Raw genomic sequence first — 11,908 nt, 5'->3', positions numbered from 1 at the left:
GGGTTCACTCCCTGGGACCCACCTGGGTCCCAGGACGCCAGTGAACCATGCCGACAGTCCGTGTGCAGGCCCCGGAATGGCTCTACAAGATGGCATTACGATGAGCAAAATGGACTTCCTCCTTGAAAATTCCATTGGGGGAAGTGTCATGGCATTTAGAGTTTCCATATACCGGGGAAATTGTACTGGCGGAGTGAACCGCAGTCCGGAGACGAGAGAAACCGGCTGTCAGCTGCACACCAGGCCAGGCAGCCTACAGCCTGCTCCTCTGTCACCCGGGGGGAGCCCTGTCACCCTTTCATTAGCAGTAATTGAGTGCCTACAGAGGTGGTCATTACCCACACCAGCCGGGCCTCCCAGGCTCATCTGTCTTTATCATCTCCGTAAGAGTATTGGTCATTACCAGGGCCCTCCGTTCCTTTGGAGAGGGACTGGGAAATGGGATTAATAAGGCCTGAAATGTATTGTGTAACACACGCCGGCAGGGAAGACAAAGCGGAAGGACTGAGAAATGGTGAGCCCTTGACTTCCTGGGGGGTCCAGGCTGCTGAGACGCCTGGGTGCTGCCTTTTCAGGGACTTATGCTCAGATTCTCTGGCACCCTAGCATCCTTGATTTTGTAGGAGCCAACACAACTCCACAGATACAAAATAAACTCAATAGCTCCCCTCGAAAGGCATCTTTCTACTGGTACCATCGAAGTTAACAAAGTAAATAAAATAATGATGGCTGGGGAACCAAATCATTATTCTGAAAGCTGGTATGTAAAGGGAAAGAATCAAGCATCTAACAGGTTTGGCTGTATGAACTGTGTCAGGGTAACCAAAGAGTTGGTGACGAGAAGTTTCAATAAAAAAGGAGTGGTGAAATGAGAACAGTGGTACTCAAATACCAGTGCGCATCAGAATCCCCTGGAGGGCTTATTAAAGCACTGATGCTGGACCCTACTCTGGAATTCCCGATTCAGAGGTCTGGGATAGGGCTGGAGAATTGCATTTCTAAGACGTTCCCAGGTGATGCTGCTACTGCTGGGACAGAGAAACAAGTTAAACAACGTCGCCAAGAGGATGCAAACAGCAAAATCCCAGCTGTGGGGAACTCTGCAAGACAAACAAGTCATTTATCACTGGGAGGAAAAGAGAGGAAGGAGGGCAATGTGTGGATTCTGAGAGACTTAAGAGACACGTGATCCTGGTGATGGGACTCTATTGGACGCTGAATTGATCCAACAAACTCTGAAAAAGAAAACTGTGAGGCAGGTACAGAAACTTGAAAGCTGAGCAGGTATTTGATGACATCGGAGAATTATTGTCACCACCCTCACTGTCTGCATGCCCGGTTTCCTTCTCAGCACTGAATTCTCAGCTTAACTGTCATCTTTTCAAAGAGATTTTCACTGACCATCTTTCCTAGATAGCTCCGCCTTCTCTTAGCATCCTCTTCTTTTACTGCATACAACTGACAACTCGTAATTATTTGTTGGCTTTTTCTGTCCATCTCTCCTAGAGTGAAAACTCCGTGAAACCCATGGCTCTCTTAGCTCTCATCTCCCCAGTGCACACAGAGCTAGAAGCACAGTAAATGCCCAGTATTGATTTCCTGAATGAATGATCAATAAATCTTAGGGAATTCTGGGGTTTCACAATCCTTTCCCCATCCCTGCTTTTAACTTTTATCTGAAATTCACAGAGCCCTGTAAGGTGGGAAGTTATACTTTGCCATTTTTTCTTAGTGAGGTCAAACGTGAGTGTTGTCCCCAAGGTCACAAATAATTGTTCTGAATCGGCAAAGCCGGGTCAAAACGCAGTCTTTCCGACTTGAAACCTGACGATCTTTCTGTTCCAAGACGTTTTCATTCAGAAGTGTCTGAACATCTAAATATAGTCATTTTAATAGTTAAACTTACACCTGAGTAATTGGTGGGAGAGAGGGAGCTGTGTTTAAGGATATATTCATTTTCTCTGTTCATAGAGGCCAGGGTAGGGAGCACCTAAGATGTTGCATATGTGGGTGAGAGCAGTAGTATATGGTACATGGGAGGTGGGTGTCTTTGAAGTTTATCTGTCTGCGGTTTGCTCTCCTGGCTGCAGGTGGTCTCCTGGGGTGGGTTTGGCAGCTCATTTCTGTCAGTGTGGTAACATATTTAGGATTTCCCGTCTCTCTCTCTCTCTGTGTGTGTGTGTGTGTGTGTGTGTGTGTGTGTGTCTTTCCCTACCTCTGTCTTTTTTTTTTTTTTTTTTGGCTGCTTTGGGTCTTTGTTGCTGTGTGCTGGGGCTACTCTTCATTGCCATGCACGGGCTTCTCACTGTGGTGGCTTCTCTTGTTGTGGAGCACGGGCTCTAGGCGCGTGGGCTCAGTAGTTGTGGCTCGTGGGCTCTAGAGCGCAGGTGCAGTAGCTGTGGTGCACGGGCTTAGTTGCTCCGCGGCATGTGGGTTCCTCCTGGACCAGGGCTCCAACCCGTGTCCCCTGCATTGGCAGCTGGACTCTTAACCACTGCGCCACCAGGGAAGTCCCATACCTCTGTCTTTTTTCTTTGTATTTTTCTCTCTTTCTCCATCTCTCTGTCTCTTTTTCCTCTAAATGTCTCTATCTCCATCACTTTCTCTGTCTCTCTGTCTCTTTTTCTCTTTCTCCAACTCTATACCTTGATTTCTGTTTTAGTCTCTATTTCACTATCTCTTTTTCTGTCTCTGTCTATCTCTTTCTATCTCAATTTCCAGCTCTCTACCCTTAACCTCCTGCCTCTTCCCAGCTTCCGCCACATTGTTTTCTGCTCCCCATTCACTGAAAACCTTATTAAGAGAACTGTCCACAACTGTTGCTTTCCATTTCACCTCCTCTTTTTCCTCCATCCAGTCTACACTGGTTTCTCTTCTTTGCATTCTGCTCAAACTGTCTTTGACAAAGAACTGGACATTTTCCATATTTCCAGATCTGATGGGCTATTCCCGTGTTACTTGCCCTCAGAAGCCCTGGACACCTACCATTCCTTCTTCATTGAATGATTACTCTCTCGGGGTGTTAGGATCGATTAACTGCCACAAGAAGTAATCACAAAATCTCCGTGGCTTAACAGTATCATAGTTATAATAAAGGGGAAAGAATAAGGAGGATCTTGTGGGAGATTTTTATGGGTGAGGCTTGGAGTAACATACATCACTTCCACCCATATTCCGTTTGTTATTCCCTTGGTCCTTCCTGGATGCAAGGGGTGCTAAGAAATGTTGCCCCTTGCTGGGCACGTACTTCCCAGCAATAATCCTACACTTTGGACAGTGAGTTTGAGTCTGTGGGGGGCAGTTAACCCATCTTGCCCATAGGTGGAGAGACACGCAGGTGCCAGGTCATGTATGTGTGGCTCAGGTCTGCAAAGCAGTGCTCAGCATACTGTGTCCCCAAATCTTCTTTGGCCGGTGGAGGTCACTTTTCCCAGGTCACCCTGTTTTTCCCCTAGTGTGGGTCTTAACTCCTTATGAAGACGCCCCACAGATAAAGATTTCACAGGGCACCCAGATCACTTTCGCACCTAGATCTTCTCTGGAAAGTGGACTGTTTGATCCAGGTTGCTCTCTTCTAGGTCCCCAGTGGAAGCTAAATTGTCCTGATACAGAGGAACTGGATTTCTTGGTGGGAGGCACATTTTAATAATTTCTCGTTTAACGTGTTCCCTGTGCTCTTTGGGCTCTCGTCTGTACTCTGGGGTCATCTGGGTCATAGAAGGAACACAGTTACCCAGCACCACACCACAATTCTGCAATCCTTTCTATGTCACATTAGAAGAAACAAAAAGCATGTATCACGGGCACAACATGTGTAGACAGTTACTGGCTTTATTCCACGTGGATGCTTAAGGCTTTTTATTTTAATATGCCCACAGAAATCGTAGGAGCTCTCAACATGTTCCTCCTTTATCTGGAGGAGGATTTATTATATGGTGGGTCTCTTAATGGTGTCCCCGTTTGATCACAGAGGCTGGCTCAGAATCAGACACATTCTGGGGTTTGCATGGGGAAGGAAGAACTGGACACTCAAGCCAGGCAATCCGTTTGCATAAAGGGCCATCCAGCTGGGTGGCAGGTTGGAGAGTATCCAACTCTGCTTGACTGTGACTCTCCCGGCCCTCGGAGAGTGTCCGTATAGGCTTCCAGATCTTCTCTCTTGCGAACATACCTTACTCTCTAAGATTTAGTCGATAGGGCACACCGTCAACACAAGATCTGTGTCCGTTCCTGATGATTAGCATTCTCGGAGCACTCCACGGCCTCTCAGAATTGCCGAAAAGCTATTAGCCCAGGTCATTTATAACCACTGCACTGCAACACCTGAGAAATTGTAGGCACAAGAAGCAGGGTACCTGAGGCCAGAGCATCCCAAGGCCCATCTCTGGCCATCTTCACTTCGGTGCAGAATAATTCATTTGAATAAATATTCATTGAACAGTTAATATTCTATGCCCAGTACTAGGTAATTAGGGATATAAACAATAAACAAAATAACAGTGGATGCTCTGACCCCCCTTCAGGACTTAAGGACCTAACTTCCAGCTGTTGTGGAGTGCTGTTGGCTGACAGACTTCAGTTGTCAGCCCTCTTCCCCAGCTGACTCAGCTAGAGCAGGTTGCCTCACCCACGGTCACATCCCCATCCCGTGGCAGCCCATATGTAATGATTGATCTGAAGGTCTAACCCCGCAGGGCCATCCCAGCTTTAGAGTTCCCCACAGGGGTGGCTGAGGCCCTGTTGAGACTGCATTGCAGCCCAACTGTTCCCTTTGCCCAGTCTGCTTCCTGCCCCTTCCTTCCTCAGGGGGCGTTCTCAAGGGTCCTCCTCAGTAGCCTTCCTGCAAGCTAATATCTGTGTCAGGGTCTGCTTCCTGGGGACCCCAAACAGAAACAATGGGATGTCGAGGGACCTTCTGATTTGAGGAGCTCACAGTCGAGCTATAGAAATAGATGTGCAAGTGACGGTAACCCACCATGTAAGTAGTGTGCTCCAGTTGGAGTGGGAGCTAGTGCTATAAGGACATTGAGGAAGAAGCGACAGGAAACTCTTCCCCTCTTATCCTTCCTTTCCATCAAAAGAAGAGCACAGGGGCCCTGTCCTGAATGGGAGCAAGGATGTGGGATCCTTATCACTTGGCATAGCCAGGATGTGAAAGGATGTCCATGAGCCATTCATTCTTATTTCTCTTTCACAACTTCTTCCTCTCTACACTTGCATAACACCTTGATTTTCATTTCAAGTGGTGGGTGGGGCTTTCAACAGCTCCCAGGTAGGCATTGCATGTTCTGCCAAGGATCTAAGAGGCCAGCTCCCAGCTGACGCGTTCCGGAAGATCAGTAACCCAAGTTGTTCCCAGACTTGCTAAAGCAGATTTAACATGTACGATGTAAAAAATAAAAGGCTCAAAGAAAGAAGACAGCTCATCAAAAGTGAGCTAGATTACATCATTAGACCTTTAATTAACCTGATGGCTTGGACTTGAGAAAAATCAACAGAGCTTTCTCACTTGTAGGAAAGAATAAATCTAATATTTTATGTGCAAATATTTATCTTTTGGTTCTATTTCAGCATGCAGTTTCTTTGGTGAGTGCCTGTTGGGCTCGTTTTCTTTTTGAAAGTTTAAATATGAATTTTTTTTTTTAACTGGAAATGTAATAACTATATTCGGAATGAGATTTTAAAAGATCTTAAAAGTAAAAAAAAAACTTGACAGGAAGTAAGTAGTGTTTCGATTTGAAAAGCTTTGTGTGTGTATGGAGGGGTGTAAAGGGGTGCGAAAGCATTTTTATGTGCTAAATAAATAAATAAATACTTTAGGTTTAAATTTGTTCTTAAGACTTTTGAATTGTTTATTTCACCAGGTGAATTGTGTATTTCACCAGGAGTTCACTGGGCAACAAAGTACTGCATTAGGTACTTTGAAGAGACCTCAGAGAAGTTCTAATTTAATTAATCTAAATCTATGTAATGCACAGCTGTAGCTATACTGTTCTGTTCAGCGTTCATGTGTAAAGACAATTCTCTTAGCATCACAAGTTACTTGTGAACAGCACGTATTAAACCTGGCAGCGCCTGGGACACCTTACAATTCTTTCTTTCCCCATTCATTAGTCAAGGCTTGATAGTTACCTTAAGGGTCTGCATATCTGTACATAGATTTTCCCTTTGTTCCTTCCTTTATGATTCCAGCACTTAGTATTCATTAAAAAAAAATTCAGATCAGGATTGAATAAGTCAAGCTGAGTTTTAGGAAATACAGACTATTCTGGCTTTATATGGCAGAAATTTAGGGAATTAGGTATTCACAGCCTCCCTGGAGGGCCTGGAGGGTCAGATTCAAGGTTGAGCCTGGAGGCGTAACTCCCAGGACCACAGTGTCATAAACACACAGTTTTGGTGTCCTGCCACTGATTGGAAGGGCAGGAGAGGACACCACATGGACGGCAAGGGCTTACCTTCTTCAGTGGGTAAGAGAAACGAAAAAGGAACTGGAGACACATATATTAATGATTGATTTTTTCCCCAAAACATATTAACGCAGAAAATGAATAGTCCAGCTGAGTGTACTTTCCACCATTCTTATGTGACTAAATTGCAGTAATGGGAGTCAAATGACCCTTTGGCCTGGGAATGTGATAACTTGACTACAGGGTCATCATTTTCACAAAGTGGCGAGAAGGCAGCAGAGCAGGAGTTCATCATGTTAGCGGGGGGCAGGGACTTCGTGACATTTTGGAGAGCAGAGCACAGGACTGGTAATGATGTGTGAGGGAAGGTAATGAAAGGAAACGGTACTAATAGATATTTTTTAATGGTATTTAAGAAACACAGATAAAGATGTTGAAATTACTGTGAAATCATGCTTTGGTTGTTGAACAGTTTTAAAAACCTTCCTGTTACTCTGAGCTCGGCCACATGGATGATGGCTTTGATAAGGTTCCCAAAATTGACCACACATATTCATCCTTAAGGATTTCTATGTCTGTCCCTTAACATCTCAGTGGTGCCCCTGGTTTTTTTTTTTTAAATAGGTAATTCGTGTTTATGTGAATGTTCAGATCACACAGGGTAACCTGAACACGTGGCTTCTGAGGCAAGGGAATCGGAGGAAGTAAGCCCTAAAAAGCCACGTCTTTGGGCAAGTTTCTCCTCCCTGAGTTCTCTGTGATATCATCTCGCTGTTGTCAAACTCAGCTGTATTATTTTCAGCTCCATATTCCAGGCATTGTGGTAGATGCTGGGGAGACAGAATGGTTAAGGCAACCATGAGTATTCACAGCAGCTACTAGTTCGTTGGAAGAGCTGACAAAACTTGCACGTACATAGTTGTTGAAGCAGTGTTTACTCAGTGCTGTAGACCGCGCCCGAGGCTGTCAGGATAAGTAAGACAGGCATGGTTTCTGCCTTAGTGGAGCTTGTGGTTTAGTGGGAGAAGTGATTACCACTGAATGTGTTATGTGCTGTCAGAGTGTATGAGCAAAAGAGGGCAACTCCACTCGTCAATAAGCTTTTCAGGTCCTAGGTCATAAGGTCGATCAAGGCTTTCCAGAAGAATTGATGTGTATGGTGAGAGCAAAATAATGAGTAAAATTGGTCTAGGAAAAAGAGGGGTGGAGACGATAGAGATGTGTATTAAACAGAGGAACGATATTTACTAAGCTCCTGACCAGTGTTGGCTGTCAGGAATAGTATCTCTTAGTGGACCGTGACTGGTTCCCTTCTGTGTCAGGGACTGCTAGTTCCTGAATACATGTTCTTTTCCTTCTTCTCTGTTAATAGAACCCTAGATTTTTAGACCAGCACATGGCCACATGGAATAAAGATGACATATCCTACCCTGTCTTATAGCCAGAAGTGATCACGTCACATGGTATTAACCAATACAATATAGTGTGTATAGTAACTTTCACTTCTAGGATAATTCCGTGGAGAGGATGTGCTTCTCCTTCACCTCCCATTTTTTTCCCTCCATGTTAACTGGGGCTGGAAGAACCATCTTGGGCCATGAGTATATGCCATTTGCCAAGGATGACTGAGTTACAAGATGCAAGGAATCTGGGTTCTTGATGGTAGTAATAGAGCAGCCCTGTCTGTCTTGGACTTCCTGTCTTTACATTGGAGAGATAAAAAAAAAAAACCTGTACCTTTTTAAAAATAAATTTATTCATTTGTTATTTTTGGCTGCGTTGGGTCTTCGTTGCTGCGCACGGGCTTTCTCTAGTTGCGGCGAGCGGGGGCTACTCTTCATTGTGGTGCATGGGCTTCTCATTGTGGTGGCTTCTCTTGCTGCGGAGCATGGGCTCTAGGCACGCAGGCTACAGTAGTTGTAGCACACGGGCTCAGTAGTTGTGGCTCACGGACTCTAGAGTGCAGGCTCAGTAGTTGTGGTGCACGGGCTTAGTTGCTCCGTGGCATGTGGGATCTTCCCGGATGAGGGATGGAACCTGCATCCCCTGCATTGGCAGGCGGATTCTTAACCACTGTGCCACCAGGGACATCCCCAAACTTGTACCATTTTAAAGTCCCTGTTGTTTTGGGTTTTCTGTCATAGCCCAAAATAAACCTAACAAATCCATCTTTCGTTGCCCTATCCACCTCTGACTGGCTCGTGAAAAAGCAATAATTAAAATTTTGACTCTTATTTATAAGCTGGTTTGATCCACTTGGTAATGTTTCCGACTCCAGGCTTGTCCTGCTCGCCACATGAGAGGCCAATAAATCAGGAGACGAGGCGTTGGGGCAAGGAATAGTGACTTTATTCGGAAAGCCAGCAGAGTGAGAAGATGGTGGACTAGCGTCCCAAAGGACCATCTTCCCTGAGATAGGATTCAGGCTTCTTTTATACTGAAAGGGCAGGGGATGTCTGGCTGGTTGTTACAGACTTGGTCCCAGAATTTTTTGTTCTTGCAGTTGTCCATGTAGGTCTGGTCACAGTGTACCTATAAACCTCCCACAAGACAAATGTTATTCTCTGTTCTGCAACTTTTAATCTCTGTATGAATGGAAAAGTATTATACCTTTAAAGGTCAGAGCCTTGAGAATGGGCTGTCCTGTATATTTCAGGCCGTAGGCAACATTCTTTTACAGAAGTGCAGAGCCCACATGGCTAAGCACAGGCAACAGAACACAAAGGTTAGAACTAAAGGAATAGATCCAGTGTGGAGTCAGGTTTGTTCTCTGTCACAGTAATGCGCTAAGATGTCTTTCCTAGTGAATCCTTGAGCTGTTGAGAACAGGGATACGGTCTTTGGGCTTTTTCTCTTAGATTAAATTGTATTCTATTTCAGGCCCTTGCCCAAATCAACATACATATTCAGTGCATTTGTGCTTCCATTGTCTCACATTTCTTCTTCCTTTCTCTGGGGTAAAGAAAGAAAGAAGTAGGCGGTGGTGGTGGTGGTTCTGCTGGGGTGTGTGTGTTAGTGAGTAAACAGACGATTTAGAAAATGCAGGTGGAAGGAGAGGCTGGGAGAGCTGATTGGTATCGTTACATCATGTAGGCAAATGACACCATTTACAGGGAGCGCTTCCACTGATCACCTTTTATTTTTTTTTAAAAAAACCTTTTATATTAGAAGAGTTTTATATTTAGAGAAAAAACGTGGAGATAGTAACGAGTTTTCCTATATACCCCACATGCAGTTTTCCCTCTTACTAGCATCTTACATTAGTATGGTGCATGTTATAATTAATGGACCAATATTCACACATCCTGCTTAACTAAAGTCTATACTTTATTCACATTTCCTTGGTCTTTAATGAATGTCCATTTTCTGGTCCAGGATCCCATCCAAGATAACCACACTGCAGTTAGTCTTCATGTCTCCTTTGGTCCCCATTGTCTGTGATAGTTTCCCAGACCTTTCTTGTTTTTGATGACCTTGACAAATTTGAAGCATATTGGTCAATTATTTTGAAGAATGTCCCTCAGTTGGGATTTTTCTCATGATTAGACTGAGGTATGGGGATTGGGGAGGTAGACCACAGAGGTAAAGTGTCATCTTCATCACGTCGTATCTAGCGTAAGTACTCCCGACATTTACTACTGTTGATGTTGGCCTCGATCGTGGCTGGGGTAGTGTCTTTCAGGTTTCAACACTGTAAAGTTACTCCCATTTTCCCCATTTTCATACTGCCCTCTCTTTAAGGAGGTCACTGTGTGCACCTTGGGGTATGGGCAGTTAAGCTCCACCCCATTGAGGGTAGAGGATCTGTGTAAGTTATTTAGAATTCTGCACAGAGATTTGTCTCTTCTCCCCCGTGTGTTATTTATTTGTGTATTCAGCCATTGATTTCTATCAGTGCGACTCACGGATATTTATTTTATACTTTGGGTTCTGATCCAATATGACTTAATTTTCTTGTTCAGATTGTTCCATCAGGAGCTCTTTCAGCTGATTCCTGAATTCCTTTGACTTTCCATCATCAGTGTGGCTGTTATTTTTAAGCACCTCCTACCTTTTATCACTGTTTTTTTGCTACAAGATGTTGCTACGGGCTCAACTTTTGCTTATTTCCTGCTCCAGTCCCTGAATTAGCCATTGCTCCAATGAGCCATGGTTCCTTTCCTTGGAGAATGGTGTAAGAAACCAAGATGTGGATGCTAGGAGTGCCCTAACTCTTGGGTGTTGTCACGTCTAGGCCCTGTCAGATGGCAGCAAGGACTTACGTGTGTGTGTGCTAACCTGTGTCTATGTGCATATCTATAAATATTTCTCTATGTCACTATATCTATATTAATCTAAATATGAGCTCATACTGGTGTCTCCAAATCTAACCCATTACCACATGGGTAATTCTAGCCTTCTCCCCACATTTACCTGCAAACTCCCACTCCAGTAGTGAGACACCTGCCCCCACCATCCGCCATCTGAATGAAGCAATTCACTAAATTGTTTAATTCCAGTATAACACGTGTAGCAATGTCAGAATTGTTGACCTGTACTTGTGGGAAAGAAGTTTGTCAACAGGAGTACAGAGCTCACGTACAATTTACTTTGTCTTTAGTCTTATAGATGCCACTCATTTCCAGAGTTACTTAGATTAACACCTTTCTCCTCTACCCTAGGTTGTTTCATACTAAATGATTCTTTAAAAATTTGTACCCATGAAGGTTTATTCCTCGTTCTCTATAGTTTCATGGTTTTGACAAATGCATAGAGTCATGTACCCGCCATTACAGTCTCTTACAGAATAGTTTCACCATCTTAAACAATCCCTATGCTTTACCTATTCAACCCTTCTCCCCACCTTCTGGACCCCTGGCAACCAGTGATCTTTTTTTTTTAACTGTTGTTACGGCTTTGCTTTTTCCGAAATGTGATATAATTCTAATCATGTAGCATGGAGGATTTTTACAGTGGCTACTTTTACTTAGCATAATGTATTTAATGTTCATCTATGTCTTTCTATGGTTTGAGAGCTCATTTCTTCTTTATGTTGAATACTGCTCTGCTATATGGATAAACCATAGTTCGTTTATCCATTCACCTCTTGAAGGACATCTTGGTTACTTTCTGTTGTTGGCAACTATGAATAAAGATACTATGAATTTCACAGTGCAGAGATAAGTTTTCAACTCAGTTGTGTAAGTACCTAGGAGCACAGTTGTTGGCTGGTGTGGTTAGAGTAGGTTTGGTTTTATAAGGAAGCGCTAAACTGTCTTCCAGACTGGCTGCACCGTTTTGCATCCCACCAGCAGTGAGTGAGAGAGCGTTTCTGTTGCTCCACACCCTTGCCAACAGTCAATATTGTCAGGTTTAAAAAAAAGCTATCCTGGGCAGGGCTTCCCTGGTGGCGCAGCGATTGAGAATCTGCCTGCTGATGCAGGGGCCACGGGTTCGAGCCCTGGTCTGGGAGGATCCCACATGCCGCAGAGCAACTAGGCCCGTGCGCCACAACTACT

Source organism: Stenella coeruleoalba (genome assembly GCF_951394435.1).
Source record: "Stenella coeruleoalba genome assembly, chromosome: 10".
NCBI lineage: Eukaryota > Metazoa > Chordata > Mammalia > Artiodactyla > Delphinidae > Stenella > Stenella coeruleoalba.
The sequence above is the reverse complement of the archived record's forward strand: the minus strand, read 5'-3'. Positions refer to the sequence as shown.